Here is a 21,070-nt window from a genome sequence, read left to right on the forward strand (position 1 = left end):
TCTATGTATTATCATTCTACACAAGTTTCTATTTTTGTACACATAGCATTCATGCATGCAGATGATAGCATGGAGGAGGATAGAAAGGTTGTAAGAGATTATCACTTCTACATAAGTGATGATCATACACATTCATCAGAGTTTGTACAAGGATGATTTAAAGTTTTCTATGATAGTTTAAGGGGGAGGAACATACGATACAACCAACACTTAATATGGTCAAATAATTGCACCACACAATTCAAGAATGCAAGGATGCATATGACAAGCGATGTACAACATTTTTGGAATTTCTCTAAGGCTGGACATGGTAAGGGAGAGCACAATGATGCAGGAGCATATGTAAAAAGAGCCCTAGCTAGCGAAGAATTGAAGTACGAAGGTGGTGCTGAGTTGATAGATGCAGAAACAATTGTGCGATGGTGTAAGTCTATGATGGGTCAAGGTAATCGAGGTACGTCAATGGTTCATAGATATTTTTGGTTGATCACTGAATCTAACATTGAAAACTATCTAGATTGTTGTACAGTTGCAGGATCGAGTGAAATGCACTCATTTATGAGTTCAAATCCAAGTTCACTAGTAATTTATACGAGACAGATGGTATGTTTTTGCTCTTCATGCATGTATTTTTTGTGGGACGAATGTGAATCACAAGAGTGCGTTGACAAATGGTCTTGTAGACCATTGGTTCTTATTGATACATATCAAATTCCCAAAGCACTACAATTGAGCCAAATGGAGACATCATTGGATTTTGACAATGTATCCAACCTAGTGGATTCAAGAGATTTTTTGAGTCAATGTTTTTGCAAGTATTCTTTTTGGTTCATTTTGTTGTACATCATACTTTATTTTTGGTATTAATTAACACTTTATAAAATGTAGGTCATGTGTATGCAGTTGTTGTAGAAGAGAACAATGAAGAAGGAACAGATTACTATTTGTGTCGTTGTGTTGAGCCAAAAAGAAAATTGACAACCAGAATCATTGACGGAGAGGGTATTGAGTACCCAATAAGGTCTGTTGTCATAACAAAAACATGGCTTAGGAGATACCCTATCAAGAATTTTGATGATTGGTTGTTCGAGGACTTTGAAACACACAGACATATTATTCATTTCTCTAACCTTGTTGTTGCAACAAATATTCATTTGATGAAGTATTGTGGTAGACCTCATAACAAGATTTTATGGAAAGTTCGTGAATCTAACCATGAGGCAATACTTGACACAATATAGGTTAGAGTCGATCCTGAAGGCTTACTTGATTGATTCTATGGTTCAGAGTAGAATGATTTTGAGAATTTTGTATATATCATCGACGAATTTTTCTATATTCATTTTTTGTATATATAAATGCCCATGAGCTGATTTTTACATGTTTAGGGGCATAATTTTGTATATTTAAATGGCAATGAGCTGAATCGCACATATTGTAATGCCAAATTTTGTATAAAATCTCATGAGATTATTTGTTAGACATTTTTTTGTATATTCAAATAGCCAAGAGTTGATTTGACCATATTTAGAGGCAAATTTCTGAATAATATGTGACAATGTTTTGAGTTTATGTGATGTGATAAGGTCAATCATGAGCATTCTTGATTCTTATATAATTATGGAGAATTATTTGAGTCATTATCGGGTCATAGGGGTCATAGATTGACTAGAGATCACATCGGTAGGGTATGACTCTTGATGTTTCAGTTCTTTGGGATGCATGAGAGGAGCATGCCTAGCGTAAAACTGCCCACCCAGATGTGCTCGTGACGTCAGTTTTTGCACACAATGAACCGAATCAATTCTAGCCAATCCTACAACTTTGCATTGCATGCAACTAACAGTTTTTGTAGCAGGCAAAAAAATGCTACCAATTGAAAATGGCTCAAAGTCATAAAAAATGAGATAGTACATTGTAGAGGAGCCTCATGCGACCCCATAGGTTCAAACAAATCGATCATATGTGTCCTGGATTGGAAGAAACGGTCCGTCAAAGTTTGACAATTTTTTGGACTCAAGGCACTTGAGAGATCACATCGGTAGGGTATGACTCTCAACATTTCAGTGCTTTGGGATGCACGAGAGGAGCATACCTAGCATAAACCTTCCCACTAGGATGCGCTCATGATGAACTGAATCAATTCTAGCCAATCCCGCAACTTTGCATTGCATGCAACTAACAGTTTTTGCAGTAGGCAAAAAAATGCTACCAATTGAAAATGGCTCCGAGTCATCAAAAACTGAGATAGGCCATAGTAGAGGAGCCTCATGCAACCCCATGGGTTTAAATGGATCAATCATAGGTGTCTTGGATTGGAAGAAACAGTCTGTCAAAGTTTGATAATTTTTTGGACTCGGGGCACTTGAGAGATCGCACCGGTAGGGTATGACTCTCGACGTTCCGACGCTTTGGGATGCATGAGAGGAGCATGCCTAGAGTAAACCTGCCTACCTACATGCACTCATAATGTCAGTTTGTGCACATGACAACCAAAATTTGACCATTGCAAGCGCGAGGGTGCTCTCGCACCAAACACATATTGTTATTTATATTCATATCGTCGATTTTTGTTGTTTATATTCATATTGTTGATTACATAGGCAAATATTCATTTAAATTTATAAAAAGGCAGCCACCAAATACAGTGAATACACAATAATGAAATTAATACAAGGAGTTTTGTAGGGTTAATTCAATATTTTAGAAATTTTATTAAATTATATTCCATGATTGCAATGTTTTATATCATAATTTTTTGTTGTTTATATTCATATTGTTGATTACATAGGCAAATGATCAATTAACTTTATAAAAGAAAAACCATGAAATACAATGAATACAAAATAATGAACTCAATACACATTTATTGGATCGAATATCAACATTTATATATATCAAAAAAAGGCATGCCTGCTAAGTCAATACAAGTATTACAAAAATGTGGCATATGCCATGTCCAAACCGATATACAATAAAAATTTAAAATATATCTACATGTATTGGTCATTCTATGACCAAAACTAAGACTATATGATCCTAAACTTGTGGTGGATCATAAATATCAAGCCTCTTCGATGCAGTACATGGCTCTGTAGATGGCTGCAAAACGACAATTCAAAAGCCAAGTTAGAATTATTTTGTAGAAAATAGTTCACAATTAACAACATAACTATGCATTTAACTATAATTCCTTTGCAATTGAAATGTAGATTACATCATCGGCTGATCTAGGAGCTAATGTCTTCGCTCTCCTCTCCTTGTCACTCTTAGAAGTTTTCTTGAAGACATACTTAAAAGGATCCACGTTATGGATGTACCGCGAAGGGGTCTATTGTAGATTAAATGTACAATTAATAAAATGCACTAACATAAATATATTAAAAACACTTAAAAGCTATAATATAGAGAACAATGACATACCTGTGCCTGAGATGCTTCTCCAATGGACTGAGGATGGCTCACCATCGATGGAGAAAATGTCGCTATTACCTATACAAAAAATGATCAAATATTAAATACAATTAATATAATGATAAGTATTGTAGGTTAAAAATAGTTAATGTAATATATCAAACAAAAGTGTACCAGATCCTGAGATGCTTCTCTAGTGCACAAAGGAGGGCTGGCTATTGATGAAATAGTTATGGATATTTCTTGTAAGAAAAAATTATAAGATTATAATATATCACAAGTTCACATGTACGCGTGCATATAAACATGAAATCAAGAAAATAAATTAGAGATACATACCTCCACCCTCTCTTGATCCACGGGTGAATCAGGTGCATTCAACAAATCCACATAGCTCAGTGGTCGTTGTACATGTAAAATAGACAAAAAACACTAATCAATCTACAAACCCCAACTAATACTTGATTTCAACATTTTCAAACAATTGTACAACTAAAAATGTGTTTAATTACATTCTTCCCATGTTTTGGCTTCTTCAAGGAATTCTTTTTCTTAGGACGAGGCCTAGACATAGAGGGAGTACCCTAAAAAAACAAAATTAACATGAGATATTAGTACAGATAATATATTAAACATAATTTAAAAAATCTAAAATGAAATGACTTTCATATTCCATCAAAATAATACATAAAAATGGTTGTACAAAATATGATACCGTATAGCCTTGTAGGCCAAAATCGATCACTGAGAGTGTGATGTCATCAATATGGGACATTTGGTCCCTTGTCAACACCTACAAACTAAAAATTGGACCAAGCATTAAAGATAGTTAGTATATCTTGTAATATTTTTTAATTCAAAGTGTACTATTATATTTTAACATGTTACAAAATTTATACCTCAGGCATCGAAGTTGCAGCTTTAGTAACTGGGGGAGTATGGGATACCGCTGCTGCATCCTGAAATGCATATTGTTTGTCTCAATTTAAATCGATGTATAAATGAAAATTAAATTATGTAATTACAAATTTAAAGTGATTGATAAATAAAATGCTATGAATTTAAATCAACACACCTGTGTATGTCGTTGATGGGCAAATAGCATGTCAATCAACTCATCTGTCAGTGCAAAATCCTCAGTTGTGGAGGTCTAACATCTACTCCTCTAAATTGTGCATGGATGAGATGTGGATCCATTTGCATCAGCCGCATCATCTATCCCTAAGCATATCCCCAAGCAACTGACACACATATGTTGAATGGGCTCTCTGTCACCACCTGGAGCAACTAATGGCTCATCATCCAGTACAATAAGGTGTGATAGAGACATCCCATGTTGGATGATGGCCCCAGTAAATGATGTGGCTGCCTGAAGAGTCAGTAGCTCCATAAACTCTTTTAGCTCTACTGGGATAGCTTGATGCACCTTAGGTTTGGGTGCTAGGAGGCGGCGACTCTCCAGGGCTACTTTCCTACGGGCTCCAGGTCTATCTTGGGCAGAGCCGCCACCTCTATCATGGAACTCTCTCATGTCAAAATAGTTTGGCCGCACATTGAGCACAAGCTCACAGTATAATTTTCTCAAAAAATACAATGGCACGTCATAATTATTACAAGGTGGATCATCAAAGACCATCCACCACCTCTACCAAAATAGATTCTTCATTTGCACACTGGTACACCAATGTATGGGAAACCTCTTTGCATTAAGAGGTAATGACTAACTAGTTTTAGGATCAACAAAATGGATACATATTTGTTGTTTACTAATATTTTTGTTTTTGATTCCCTCGTATGATTTAAGCCATCAACATAGTATTGATGACACCTATCCCTAAGGTTTCCCCATTTTGTAATTTGTGTGGAAATGACTATGGCACCACTAGCTAATGTTTCTAGGCTAGTGGTGAGGGATTTATGATGCTCAAGTTCGAATGTTTTCAATTTATCAATCAGTCTTGATTTTAGACATATTTTCCCCTAATTGATTAATTAATTGCTCTTGTGTTTCAGGTGTGCGTTCAAAAGGAGGAATTGGGGGTGTATCTTGTGGGTTTTCAGGAGGTGCATTTTGTTGTTCTGGTTGTGGGTTATCAGAATCTGGTTTTTTAAACAAAAAATGAAAAAACCTAATCAAAATTAATGAAATTAAATTCAAAATGTAAAACAAATTGAACAAACAGAAAAGAAAGACAAAAATAAACAAAAACTAACCTTGATCCATAATGTCTGGAGGAGAAATGAGGCACCCTGTTCACGGTTTGGAGGAGAAATGAGGCACCCCATTCACAATTTGGTGGAGGAAATGGAGAAAAAACGTGACTATCACGGGAAAATAAGACCCAGTTTTTTTTTTAACTTTTTTTGACAGGCAGTGCGTACGCGGTCCTTTAGGGCTTATTAGCGCGTATGCGTTCATTTTCCTATAAGTAGCACGTATGCACTCATTTTCCTAAAGGTAGCGTGTACGCGCTACTTTTCCTAAAAGCAATGCATACGCGCTACCTTTTCTAGGCTCAGGAACAATGGACCTGAACGTGTACGCGGTGATTTCAAATTTTATGGCCGCGTACGCACTGCTTGTTTTTCCATGTTTTTTTTGGGTGTTGTCCACTTTTCTGACCACCGTCTTTGTGCACATACCCTTCTATTATATATTATATTTATATTATATATTTAACATGTGGCATAAAAATTTTTAGGAATCGGATATTTGATTCTTGTTGGTATTTTTATATCCATTGTGACAACCTGTGGGTCATTTTTTACCCATAGGCTACGTGAAAGGATTGAAATCCGATATCAGATTTTAGCAGATATCCAATTTGGGGGCAATTTTTTTGTAAATTTGTCATCTGAGGTATGATTTTATTGCACTTGTTGTTTTTTATCAATTCTTTCACATTTTTCATTTGTTTTTTTTATTTTTTTGATAGAAAGTAGGTTTTTTCATTTGAAATACATTGTTCTTTCAAATTCATTGGTTAAATTTAAATTTTTGAATTTAATCAGGTTAAATGGGGGATAACAATGATAATTGTAGGTGCAAAACAATGACTATAACACATTGCTAAGTACTTAGACTAGAGACACAAGTTTCCCTTGAGCAGCTATCTAAATTTCATTCTTCTGACTCATTTATTTATCAATCTGAGGACGTGTAACTTGAAACAGGACTGCAAAGTATATGCACTAAGAACATATAGGAACAAGTCTATCCTATTTTAGACAATGATTATACAATGGCTTTCAGAAAAGGAATTTACTTGAAATTGTGACTCTAAGGATAACATTAATTTCTGCTAACAAAATGTCAATTCTTCAGGTTGTACAAAAATAACTATACTTCCCTATTGTGGCTATAGGAAAAGTTATAGAGTTACAGACTGTGGCTGCAAGAACAGATAGTGAGCAAGTGAATAAAATAGAATCAAACAACTTAAGAAACAAAGTGCATAAAAGACAACCATACATAATTCTCACCAAGTGGGCCCCCTTAGATGAGTCTCCAGGAATAAGAACTATAACAGAAATTAACTGATTAAGCCCATGACCATATCATAAATGCCATATTAACTTGGAAAGTAGATGCTTTTCTTTTATTCAGAAATCAACTTGCACAGCATAAGATTACTCTAATATGAAATCAAGAACTAACTAGCATAGGAATGCGCAAAGGATTTATAACATTCATCCTTAACAACAATCTTGAACATACGCTCCACTTCCTACTATCTAGGTGGGAACTTTATTTAAAACTCATAAAATCTAGGAGACCTGAGACAATCAAGCCTCTTGTCCTTCTTTGAACATTTGTATATTTTCCCTATATCCTCTCTAATATCCCTCATGACAACTAACGATCTTTACTAATAGATCAAAATTAGTCTACAGACTCCTTATTGATCAGAGATAGTAGCGAACAAGTCTTCAACAGATTTTTGAACTCTTCCTACCTTGTTTTCCATCCTTTGTCCACGTTACCTTATTGCTATTAATCAGACCATGTTCCTTCATAAAGATTATTCCACATAGTTGTCACACAAATGTTAGAGAAAACATTCTATCCACACAAAGTAGAGCGTTTATTTTGAACATATTCATTAGTCACACATAAAAAATAATAATTACTTATAATTGCATTTATAAGGTTCATGGTTCTGTCAAAATAAAGGTTCCAGCTACAGATAATAAGACTTATCAAAAAAAGCATTTAAGGTTGATTAAACTATGTTTATGAAGTCCATCAATAAATACAAAAACCCTTGAAGATGACAAACTATCTATAAAAGAACCATAAAACTATGACTCGTCACACCCCCAAACTGAAGTTTTTGCTGGTCCACCAGCATATATTCCCTCAAAAGATGTCTTTTGATTTTCAATCCAAGTCAGTAGCCTGAAGTCAGTTGTAGAAGTCTCCCCTCATGTTTTAGCAATAGGCCACCATAACATAGGCGGTTGGAAGATCAAAGGAAATCTACTTTTCCTATTGTGACTGCCCCAAATGTATATAGGTGGTTGCTCTCTTCAGTGTTGCATAATAATTTCTCAAAGAATATGGCTCTATTTTCTTCAAGTCCTCAGGTAGACCATTACATCTATGAGCCAGATGTCTATACACTGTTCTTGCAGTTGTTTCAGCCATTTGTTCAAATTCAATGTGAACTTCTTCCCTTAATGATAAAATCCTTCTTTTAACCCCTGGATCAAAAATAAGTTGGTTCCATCTATAGTAAATTTCATCTGGGTCTCCCACTTCAACTCTTAGTGGTAATGGAACAACTTGTTCCATATCCATATATTCTCTAGCTTGTTCACCCCTCATATTTTCATTCTGAATATAGGACATAAATGCCCTGTGATGAACATCTTCAATAGAAAGAAGTGGGTTCCACTGAGGTGTGTATGTAATAGCATAGTTGTGGAGATAGAACTCACAAAGTAAATTATTTTTCTCAAAAGGAGAGGTTTTATAGGCATTGAAAAATTTATCGAGAGTCATTAATGATGAATTCAGTCCTAATAGCTCCCTACCTATCTTATAGGAAAGATGTAACTCTTTCAAATAAAGAGAATATACTCTTGGAGGAGGCCTACATTATATTACTTGAGGTATCAGAGTAGCTAAATTATCTATCCTATCTTCCAGCTTGTTTATCACTACATGTTTTTCTTGCAGTTTTCTTTCTAATGCCTCCTTTTCCTTTTCCTTTTTCTATTCTTCCTCCTTATTTTCTAATAATTGCAATAATCCAAAAGAAATCGATCCCTAAGAAAAATCAAGTGAAACATGCAAACTTACCTTATCTTTTGTTTGGTTTTCTTCCTAATTCACTTTCTCAGCAACCTCAGCCAAATTCGCTAACCTAGTTGCAAAAGTTCTTTCATTATCAGACTTATCCTGACCGGTTTGCTAAGGTCTAGAAGTGTTATCACCAATGTTTAAATCAACATTTAAATTGATTTCTCCAAAATGTATCGGCCCTTCTTCCTCATCTTCTGCTTCTTCCTCTTCTTATTCCATTTCTTCTTGTTCGTCTGCTGCTTCTTTTTTTTCCTCCTCCTCATTAGTCCAAGTCATGTTTTGAATTTCATGCTTTCTTTCATTCAATTTTTCTCCTCCCAACTCTTGACTGCTTCCTATGTTTGTATCCACTTCTTCTTCTGAGAATTTTTCTGAATAAGACATTTCATATTCTTGCTCTTCTTCTTCACTAGGAGAAGAGGATTCAGACAATATCTTAGGAGAGTTTTCTCAAGGAGATTTTTCCTCATCAGATTTTGAGCTCAGAATTTCAATTCTTTATCCTGCAGCTACTTTCCCTTTAAACTTATTTTTCAACCTATGACTAGTTCTTGTAGGCTTCTTTCCTACAAAAGATCTTTCCATTTTTTTCCTTTTTTTGCTAGATGATCCATCTTTTACTGCAGAGTTTCCCATTTCCTGAGTTTTTGCAGAGGTCATAGGTCTCTTTGCCTTCTGCTTTTTAGAAAAAAATTCTTCTTTCTTATTCTTCTGAACCCTAGTTCCTAGAACCAATTTTTCATTCGTCTTACTCCTAGATGAGGATTTCTATTTTTTTGGAACTTTCTGAGAAAATTTTTGAGTGGCATCCTCAAAAGAATTTTCACTATGATCCTTAATAGGTCTAGAGGATGAAGCCTCTGCAACTTTTCCTAAGTTGGAAATTTTCCTTAATGGACGAGCTTCTCTTATCACCAGAAAATCCACCCACTGCATCCGAGGGTTTCTTTATACTAGTGCTTGCTCAACCAATAGTTGAATTAAGCAATGGTCAGACACAAATTGAAGGTTACCTTTTTGTACTTGAGCTGCCATCTTCTTAAGTATATTGTAAAGGAAATTTGGAACATTCATCCGCCTACCATGTCTTAAATGACATAACAATTTGAAATGAACATAGTACAATTGATATTGTCTCCCCTCACAAGTAATGTACTTAATAGTATAAGTTACCCTATGAGCCCAAAGAGGTGGAAGAGACAACCTGTTAGTTCCTTTGTTAGTGACATTCAAAGGAGGCTCACCATGCTCTGTAAACATGCTTTGGCAGACCTAGCATCGTTGGTTTCTAGAAATGGTTTACCATCCCTAGTCAACACAGAAAATTGAGCAATATGCTCCTTTGTAGTAGGAATCCTCAACCCTTTCACCGCAGCCATATCATCCTCCAAAGATTGTGCAAATTCGAGGGCTACATTATCATCATAAATATGCAATTTTAAGAAATAATCTAACCACCCATATCCTTTATACAAAGGTTCACAATCCTCATCTTGTATATTAGAGTGTGGTCTATAGGATCTCTCTTAATAGGAGAACCTCCCATTACTGCAATTGTTACTTCCTTCAAGAAAATCCCTTTCTATTAAACCCGAAATATGAAGCTTTCTGCTTTCAGACAATAAAATGAAATAGTGTGTACTAGGCAGGCTTCCAAGTAGAACAGGGTTTTACACACTCAACTTGAAAGGAAAAAGTTTAAAATTTGCCAAATTAGGAATAAACTAGACTTTAACAATGGCAGGTAAAACTAACTCATTTCTTTAACCTGAGTTAACATGCTTATTCAAATTTGTACAGGTCTAATAATGGCAATACCTTATCTCACAATCAATTCCTCCCCCAAAATAAAGATAGATGCAATTTCCACACATGCGTAAGGGTTGGAAATTGGAATGCAATCATAATTATTTAAAATTTCAATGAAATAACAAAAAATATGAAGCAAAAAGTGATAATCATGAAAGTTTAAATATACTTACGTGCTTTGTGACTGGTGTTGGCATGTGTGATACAAGAGTAAATTATTGTTGAAATGTTCATAGAATAATTATGGTGGTGGAAGTGAAGTGAAAGAAAAGAAAGTGGAATGAGATGGAGATGACGTGGAATGAAATAGTGAAAGAAACTCCATGTGGACATGGAGTGTTTATTATGATTTTTGACAACTGTCATCAAGTAAATGGTGGACTTGGAGGTTCACCTTTAGTGGCTACAAGAAGAGTTGGATTTTGTTGAAACTGTTGGAGAAACTCTTCCTTAGTGCTTGGTTTATAATATAAGTGGAGTCGATGGCCATTGACAAGCAGTTTGAACTGTGCATTATCAATAGTGGCCAACTTGACTACGCCATTATCAAACACTTTTTTCAATTTGATAAGGGCCTAGCCACCATGTTTGTAACTTCCCCATATTATCCTTAAATCTTGAATCATACAATAAAGCCTAGTCCCTAGTATGAAAATTTTTAGGTTTGATTTATTTATCATGCCACTTCATGTGATGTTGTTGGACTAAAAGTGTATTTGGCAATGCTGATTTCCTCAATTCATCCAACTGATTTAGATGCAATATTCTTTCTTGTTGTGCCTCTGACAATTACATACCCAATTGTATTGTTGTACTCATAGTTTTATGCTCAAATTCAATGGGCATGACAACATGTTTACCATAAACCAGTTCAAAGGGTGTAAACCTTATTCTTTTTCTAGAAGTTCGGTAGGCCTAGACTACTTCTAGGAGGCAACTTGCCCAATCTTTCCTTTGCAGTGAAACTATTTTGGTGAGAATGGCCTCAATTTCTCTGTTAGTCACTTTAGCTTGACCATTTTCCCGAGGATGATATGGTGTAGACTTTTTATGTCTAATATTATACCCCTCTATCATAGCAACAATCGGGTTAGATGTGAATTGTGCACCTTGATCAGTTACAAGTTCTCGAGGTACTCGATATATGTGTAAAGCGGAAAATCGCGATCGAACCCTAGTTGTTCTCCCCTCTTCCAACTCCGAGGAGAGAGAAGGGAGGTTCGCTAGGATTCGATGGTTTTCACTTAGGGGAGAGACTTTACATTCAAAAGAGGGGTTGAAACCCACAAGATCCAATCCCACGCAATGCAAGATTGGATGCTAAATGTGTTTCAAGGGTTAGGACAGCAAGGCTACCCTCTTTCGTAAAGAATGTTGATAGGAGAATTAAGCTAAGCATGCATAGAAAGTGCTAAAGATTCTCTTATAAACTGAGATAGGAATATAGTATGAAGCTGCGGACCTAGAATTAGCAGTAAAATGTCGATACGGCGCTGTCCTGCAAATTTGAGCAAAAGTTGTCAGGACGATGGCACCCGGCGCCACGGTCCTCCGAAAAATCCGCGAAACGAAGGGGGATCTGTTCGTCTCTGCACAAGGATTCCAGATCTTCAATTTCAGCCGCGTACCTGCAACCTACACATAGAAAAACGAAGACGATTGGGGGGTTAGGGATTAGGGGTTTGCCTTTAGGTCAAACCCCGGTTTTGGAATTAACCAAGAAATGAGCAAGTGCTGTAAATGTAAATGTATGTAAAACAAGTACTAATACCTTGTTCTAAGGATGTTTGTATCCTTATGTGCGAAGGTTTAGATGTTGTATGTTGTATGTTGTAGCATGTAGTATGTGATCTCCTCTTCAATGGTTGAATCCTTGTCTTGAATGCAACACTTAGCCTTGAATGGAGACTTGAAATGATCAATTACTTGAAAGAATGCTTGAATGCTTGAATGCTTGAGTATGATTTCCACGCTTTGTACACATATCCTCTTCATGCCAAATGAGAGAGAAAAATGTAGTTTATATACTTGTCATTTAGGGCTGATAGACTGATTTTCCCGACCTTAGGCCGACCAGGAAAGTTAATTTCCAAATTGCAAACAAAAAGACCTGAGACCCCTTAGGAGACCGGGCCCAAAATAGGACCCAGGGACCAGGGCGCTGGGCGCCCTGGTCCTGAAGGACCAGGGCGCTGGACGCTCTGGTCCCACCTCCCGAGACAGTAGGGTGCAAGGGGGTTCAGGCCAGGGTGCTTGAAAAATGCAGTTTTCAGTGTCGTGAGCAAGTTTCAGGGTCTCCATTCAGGTTGCGTGTTGCGTCACCATCGTGAAGACCGAAATGTAGTCAAAATTGCAAGTGTCGCAATTTTAGGACGCTACAATATGGTAAATATATCCTCGTACAAGAAATCTCCAACTTTATTGTCCCTGGCATTTTTCATTGCTTTGACTTCAACCCATTTAGTTAGGTAGTCAATATAGACTAGAAGATGTAGGATTTTTCATTAGATGGAGGATCAATTGGACCAATGAATTCCATACCCCATTTATCAAATGGGGTAACAACTACCTATGGATACAATGGCATCTCATATAACTTCCTTGGGTGCTCCATCCTCTCGCATCTATCACATTTCCTAGTATAGTTGGTTGTATCCTTATGTAGAGTAGGCCAATAATACCCTATGTTAAGTATCTTGATGATTGTTCTTTTGGCTGCAAAATGACCACCACAAGGTTCATCATGGCATGCATGAAGGATGTCAAATATTCCATCTTCTCTAATGCATCTTCTAATAACATTGTTTGATCTAGTATAGAATAAACATCCATTTACCCATGTGTATGGAAATCTCTTTTCAATCAAAATTCTTTTGTCCTCTAGGGAAAAGGAGTTAGGTACCTTACCCATAACTAAGTAATTAGCTTTATCAGCATACCATGGTATGTGCACTGTGATTGCACATAAATGCTCATCTGGAAAAGAGTCATCTATTTTAGGATAATAAATCAACAACAACATTTGTCTTTTTTGGTTTGTTAATGATGGTAATATCAAATACTTGCATCAAGAGAAGCCATCTTGCCAACCTTCTTGAAATAACCGGTTTGTTCATGAGGCATCGTATGACTATATGATCAGTATAAACAAATACTAGGTATTTTGTAATGTAATATTTGAACTTATTGAGAGCATATATGACTCCTAACATCTCCTTTTATATCACAGTGTAGTTGATTTCATCTCCTTTCAATTTTTTTCTAATGAAATAGACTACATTTTCTAATGCTCCTTCTTTTTGAGCAAGAATTGCTCCCACTGCATGGTCAAAGGCATATATATATATATACATATATATATATATATATATATATATATATATACATATATATATATATATATATATACATATATATATATATATATATATATATATATATATATATAAAGGTAGGTTGCACTTGGGGCCTTGTAGGATTGGTGCATGTGTGAGTATTGTTTTGAGCTCTTGAAATTCTTTGTCACACAATGGTGTCCATTGAAAGTCAACATCTTTTAACAAAAGACCATACAAAGGGCTGGCAATGGTACTAAATTTTTTGATAAATCTCCTATAGTAACCAGCATGCCCCCAAAAATTGTGTTGGTAGGGATTGGAAGAGTTTGAATTACCTCAATTTTAGCAGGATTCACTTGAATTCCTTTGGTTGAAATGTAATGCCCTGGGACTACTCCCTCTTGCATCATAAGAAAGCATTTATCACTATTAAGGGATAAATTATGATCTTGGCACCTCTGCAGCACCTTAGATAGATTATCAAATGCTTCTTGAAACTCATCACCATATGTGGTAAAATCATCCATATAGATCTCCATACAATTGTATGAGATATCTGAAAAATAATTAGAACTGTTCTTTGAAATGTTGCTAGAGCATTACATAACCAAAACGGAAGGATAGAGTAAGCATAAGTTCCCTAGAGACAAGTGAAAGTTGTCTTGTCCTGGTCCTCTAGTGCAATTTGTATCTTATTATAACCACTAAACTCATCAAGAAATGAGAAATGTTTCTTACCTGCCAGAGAGTCAAGTACCTGATCAATGAAAGGTAGTGGAAAGTGATCTTTTTTGGTAGCTTTGTTCAATTCTCTATAATATACACACACTCTCCATTTACCATTATTTTTAGGAACAATTATCAATGGTGAAACCTATTATAGTCTATTGGATTTGGTTGTTGGACTTTTATATGTCGTTGTCATTGATGTCAACATATTCCTATTTTTTTTTTCTGGTTTGTGAAGATTTTCTGATCTAGTTTGTTGTTCTTTGGAAACTGGTTCCTGCTGTTCTTGTAGGTGTTCCTATCGGTATTCCCTCCAATATATTTTGGTATGATTAGATCTTATGCTGAGACTTTGGGATATTTCTGGGATGATCTTGTGTATCTTCATTTCAGATGGATCATGATTTGGTGACATGCAAGTTATCTTTCTTTGTGATGGTTGTTGTTTGGATGTGTTCTTGAGCTTTGAGACATTAATCGATGAAGATTTTATTTGAGGTGTTGGTACAACTATTCTAGATGATTCAAATGTGTTTGGTGGTGTCTCCTAATCATGTCCTATTTATTTTGGCAATCCACATTGATTGTTGTGTGAGTTTTGGTGATTTATATCAATCAATGATTATTTGAGTGTTTCTGGTGGTGTAACGTGTTGCAGTTGATCTTGGCATGATTTTCGGTGGATATGATCATTTGGAAATTTCAATTAGGTCCATGCTATGTAATTTAAATCATAATATTGTTCCGGTGGTCGATCTTTGTATCGTGTAATGTAATTTTTGTATTTATGAGTTGAGGGTTTAGCCGACCTTGCCATCAAGGTTGATGATTTGTATATATAGGTGATATACTTACGTAATTTAGGAGTCGATGTGATGTCTTCATTATCAGAGAGAGTTGTATATGCAAAAAAGAGATATCATTCAATGAAGTATTGTGGGGAGATCGATGTTGCAGAGCAAACTGTTTACGGTGAAATGGATACAACGATAATAATGTTGGAAGACTAAATGGATTCAACCACAAAACCCTAGCCTAACAACAACAAAGATCCACCATAACATATGAAGATTACCTAAGACAATGCAAATCAAATGAAATCACAAAGATTATACCATGACATGTCCAATAGGGTTTGAATCTCCATTCTTCCTATCTCCATTGATCTTGCTTGATATATTTGCTCTCAGATTTTATGTGCACAAGAGCTCAACAAAGAACGAAATGTGGTTGCAAGTAGGATTGCATATGAAAAGCGTAGTGTAGTCAAGTAGTCGGATAGTTAGGGTTAGATAATGAAGGAAGCATCTCCTTATATAGAAGACACCATAAGAAATGGAGGGATAAGATTGAGAGGTGTAAAAGGAGGTCGGCTATGATTAGAGGGTAGGTAGAGAAAATAATAAAATAATGAAAGGGGGTAGGTAGTGTAGGAATTAGGAGATGAATGACATGTGTCATAGGTAGAAAAGGCTAATGAATTAATTAAATAAATAAATATTTATTTAATTAATAGAAGAAGTGGGATCAATTAAATAAATAAAATATTTATTTAATTTAGGAAAAGGATAATTCAAATAAATAAATGTATTTATTTAAATGAGAAATAAGGCTAGAAGAGGATAAATGAATTAATTAAATAAATAAAGATTTATTTAATTAATAGAAGAATTAGGCTAAAGTAATTAAATAAATAAAATATTTATTTAATTAGACATGACAATTTTAGGTGTCTAAATAGACAACTGTGCATAATCGAAACTGTTATCAAGCATATGTAGATGCTATTATTGTAGTTCATTTCTTCCAGATTGTAGTCCGATTTATTTTGTAAGTCACTGAGACTTCCCTGAGGGTTGGAGCCTTTTGAGCATATATCTTTTAGCAGTGTGCCTGAATGCATGTGCATTACCCATTGTAATATTTTTACATACCGCTACAGAGTATCATCTTATTATGGGTAGGTTCCCACCATGGTTTTTCTCTTGACTGGGTTTTCCACATCGAAAATCTTGGTGTTGTGTGTTTTGTTGTTCATTTTCTTATCTTTAAGTTGTTTCAGTTTATCAATTTATGCTTTGGTATTTGATTATCTATTTTCCAGTGAAGACTGATTCACCCCCCCCACCCCTCCCACTCCCCCTTAGTCTTCCTTCTTGATTACTGCTAACAAAACCCATTGACTGTCTGAGATGGGGTAAATGAATCTGGCATCCAATAGCAATTTTTAATTTTGTCTTCACAATTTCTCTAAGGGCTAGATTAACTCTTTTCTAAGGTTGTCTAATTGTTTTAGTGCTCTCTTGAATGTAAATTTTGTGAGTACATAGCTTAGGATCTAAGCCTACCATATCAATATAATCCTAAACAAAGGTAGATTGTTTTTCCTGCAACAGTTCTCTCAATGACTTCTCCTACTATGTTGAGACTTGATTGTTAATAATAAGATTCTTTCTAGTTGTCACTTCAATTTGTTTAGTCATTTCTTTCATTGAGGCTTCATTAACACTAGGTAGCTTGACTTCTTGAGGTAGCAAAGTGTGAAGAAATGCTGGAGTAAGCAAATTAGATATTTGTAATTATTGTTTTGAAGAGAATTCAAAATTTCCAATAGTATCTTTTTGTTGGAACTTCTTGTGTATATGTATTATTCAACACTTGTAATAACAGTTGATCTTCGTCATAGAGATGGAGAAGAAGAATTCTATCAATCATCATAAGTTTTACCACAGATTTAGCATCTTCTTTAGATTTCTCTCCCAAATTAGGCCAAATAAAGTTCTTTGATTCTTCTTGAGGTTAAGTAGGTGGAAAGAGTGTTAATTTTTTTGTACTATCTCCATTTGAGATAGCCATGTTCCTATATCTGCAACCAATATAAGCATCTGCAGTAGCCAACCAAGGTCTTCCCAAAATAACTGGATAGCCTCCCAAAGTAGTCTTGGTGATAGAATCATAAAATCAATAGGATATTACCAAGTTTCAAGAGTTACTACAATATCTTCTATGATACCATCTGGTTTAACTATGGAACTATCAGCTAATTGGAGAATTGTGTGAGTAGGTCTTATATGGGACAAATTTAGACTTTGCTTAATCTCCTTGGTTATTACATTAATAGCAGCTCCTAAGCCTATTAGAGCATTTTGAATCATGACTCTATTTATCATAATTGAAACAACTGGACTACCAAGAACTGAATACTTAGGCATGATCACTTTTTCTAGCATGATGTCAGCTAGTTTTCCCAAAACATGAACTATTGTAGGGTCTTTTTTCTTCCATCCAGGTTTCTTTTAACAAGCTTCCCTAAGAGATTTGCTATATATAGGTATATCCTTAATGGTCTGTAAAAGAGGAATTTTTATGGAGACTTGCTTAAGCTGATTCAGAAAATCAAATGTTGGCTCAGGAACAAATTTTGGTTGAGTCAATCTTTGAGGGAATGGAGGGTTTGGATCCTTTGGATCATTAGGTGTTAAAACTAGGGTTGGCTCAAATATTTCTTCCTCCTCATTGGTTAACTTTGTGATTACTGGAGTAGCTGGTGACTGTAGAGTTTTTCCTAATCTAAGATGAACATTACTGATATTAACTGAGTAGGCAGGATATTGGTTAAACTTTGTTGAATACACAAGTTGCTGTTGTGGTTTATTGTTAGGATTAGGGGCAGGCTGGATAGAAAGTTGTGTAGGCCTTGGAAGAACATTTGCAGGTGGCATAATAGTTGGCTGAGAGGTTGGAGGTGGATTAACCTGGTTAGGCCGTTGTTGTCCTCTCCAAGGTTGTTGTTGGGGCCAGCTAGATTATCAAGCCTGCCAATTCGCTTGAGGTGACTTCCAGTTTTCTTGAGGTGGTTTCCATTGAGCTTGGGGTTGAGACCAAGAGTTAGGTTGATAGTTCCATTAAGGGTTCCCATAATTGTTAGTATTAGGAGGATATTGGTTTTGCAATTGATTATTGGATGTATATGAATATGGACCATTAAAAGACAAAGCATCAAGTGGTCTACCTTGTCTTTGAACCCATGGTTTTTTTTGGGCCACAAATAAAATTTATCCTTCATCATCCTCAATTTGATGAAAGTTTGGTTGATGCATTATGTTGTCAATACTGGCCAACTTTTTACATCTGCACTCTTTTTTCTTTTGTCTGCAATGTAGACAAAATTCAGACAACATTGCTTCTACAACTTGTTTATGTTTGGCTTGGAGAGTGTCAATTTGTGTGGCTATATTATTGATGATGTCTTGCTGAAAATCTTTGAGCAGATTAGTCAACTCCATTTTTGAAACTCCAGAGTTATATTTGCTTCCTGACGACATGTACTTGGATCCTCTGGGATTCCTCAATGCAGCTCTTGAATAATTCTAGCAGAGTAGTTGTATGTCACTCCATGTAGCTTGATTAATATCCCCTCCAACCATGAGGTTGAGAGAATCTATACACTATTCATTGACCCCCCTTAAAAGATCAATTTCTGTGAATCTTCACTTAGCTGATTATGTTGGGATTTCTTCAAACAAAAGAGAAATCTTCCTACATAATCTTCCAGAGACTCTTCATCTTTTTGCTACATCCTGAAAATATCATCTCCCCTACAATAATATTTGTATTTCTTAATGAATTTTTCTTTCATGTTATCCCAGTCAGTGACAAAATCTTCTCTTAAAGACATGAACCATAAGAGAGCAGAATCCTTCAAGGTGGATGGAAACAATTTGAGGTGGTGTCCATTTGTGGTGTAATCATAGCTTCTCCATAGGACATTAAATTCAAAGAGAAAGGTATCTGGATCTTTTGTAATAAGGTCATAGAAGTGAGGAAGAGCAGAAGGAGGGATTTTTTTTAGATTGGCATTGGCTCCTTATGGAGGTATGGGAAATTTGAAGGTTAGTTTTGGGGGTGGAGGTGGATTATTTCTACCAGCACCTCTGCCAGCCATAATGCCTGTTGGTATTATGGATGTGGTGCATTAGTTTTTTCATTGATGTCAACACTTATCCTTCTGGAGATCTATGGTTATGTTGAACCGACGCATTATGTTCACCGGTATTTTCAGTGACTTATGCACAATCACTAGTATATTGTTTACAAGCACTGAGGATGACTTGTTATCATCTAGAGATCACTTAATTATGTCGAAGAAATGGTTTGGATACTTGGTTTTGGTATTTTTGTTAATGGTCTAATCGGATTGACATATTTGTTGTTATTGGCAGATTGGTCTAGGTTATGGACCGGTATGTGCTGTCTACTACAAATCAGCACAACACATTATGGAGATGATTTATTGATTGGATATTGTTGTAAATGTATTGAGTCGACATGATGCATCACATCTTGACTTATTTGTAATTGATTTTATTATAATATTCTTACTGATCGGACCTACACATTTGGTCTTAGGTTTTGTGTATATGTAAGATCTCAATTGATGAGATACAAGATATGGTATATGGTATGTAAGGCTATGGTATAGCAACATGGTATGTGCGAATATTGAAGATTGTATGAGAAGACCATAGAGAAGGTTCAAAGAAGGTTTGAAGGTAATTATCAGAGCTTAACCGATACTGAATCCAGCATTGGAGATGCTATTTTGAGCAGTACATTATTCTAGGATTTAACCATCCTACTGTAATCATTGCGACTCCCATTTGAGCAGTGTTCTTTGTTGGAAAATGCACACTCCAATGAGAAATTGTAGGTGATTGAAGGTATTGTCATTGATGGAAACCTTACAATCCAATGTCATGTACTACTTCAGTTCAACATCTACTATGCCAGGTTCAGTACCGGTTTAAGCTCTTGCAATAATCATAAACCTTATTCCACAATCTGCCTTAATATTCTCACCCAAGTGTAACATAGAGAATAAAGATTCTTTAGGCCAATTAGACACATTGTCCAAGTACATAACCGGAAACCTACTAACAATTGATCAAATCAATGAGGAGACTTTCAAAGAGAAAATGAATAAAGAGAAGGAAAAATTCTTTGAGGAGACAGTAAAGAAAAATAAGGAACATATGGATACCTTATTACCGGTACTAGGCAAGACAATTTTGGAATTCAAGAAACTGTACAGAGATACATGCAAAACAAACATTTTGACAGAAGATATAGATAAAGAGATCAGCATAGCTCAAAAGGAAATCAATGATATTGCTGACAATTTAATAGGTTCATCAGATTCAATATCGGTAGTAGAACAAGAAATTGCAGGATTTGACGAGAAAATAGAAAAACTTGAAAAGGATAAGGAAAGGTTAAAGTTTAAAGCAAAATAACTTAAGTACAGACTAAGTCCTAAATTGGATATCCTCATCTCTTTGAGAAAAGATATTTCTGATGCTCTCGTTCCAAGACTTAAGACACCGGAAGAACAAATGCACTTTCTCACTGGTACAATCCAGAGGACTGAAGTAGCACTAAAGGACAATGAAAGATTCTACAACAATCTGAATGT

Source organism: Cryptomeria japonica, chromosome 10 (genome assembly GCF_030272615.1).
Source record: "Cryptomeria japonica chromosome 10, Sugi_1.0, whole genome shotgun sequence".
Classification (NCBI taxonomy): domain Eukaryota; kingdom Viridiplantae; phylum Streptophyta; class Pinopsida; order Cupressales; family Cupressaceae; genus Cryptomeria; species Cryptomeria japonica.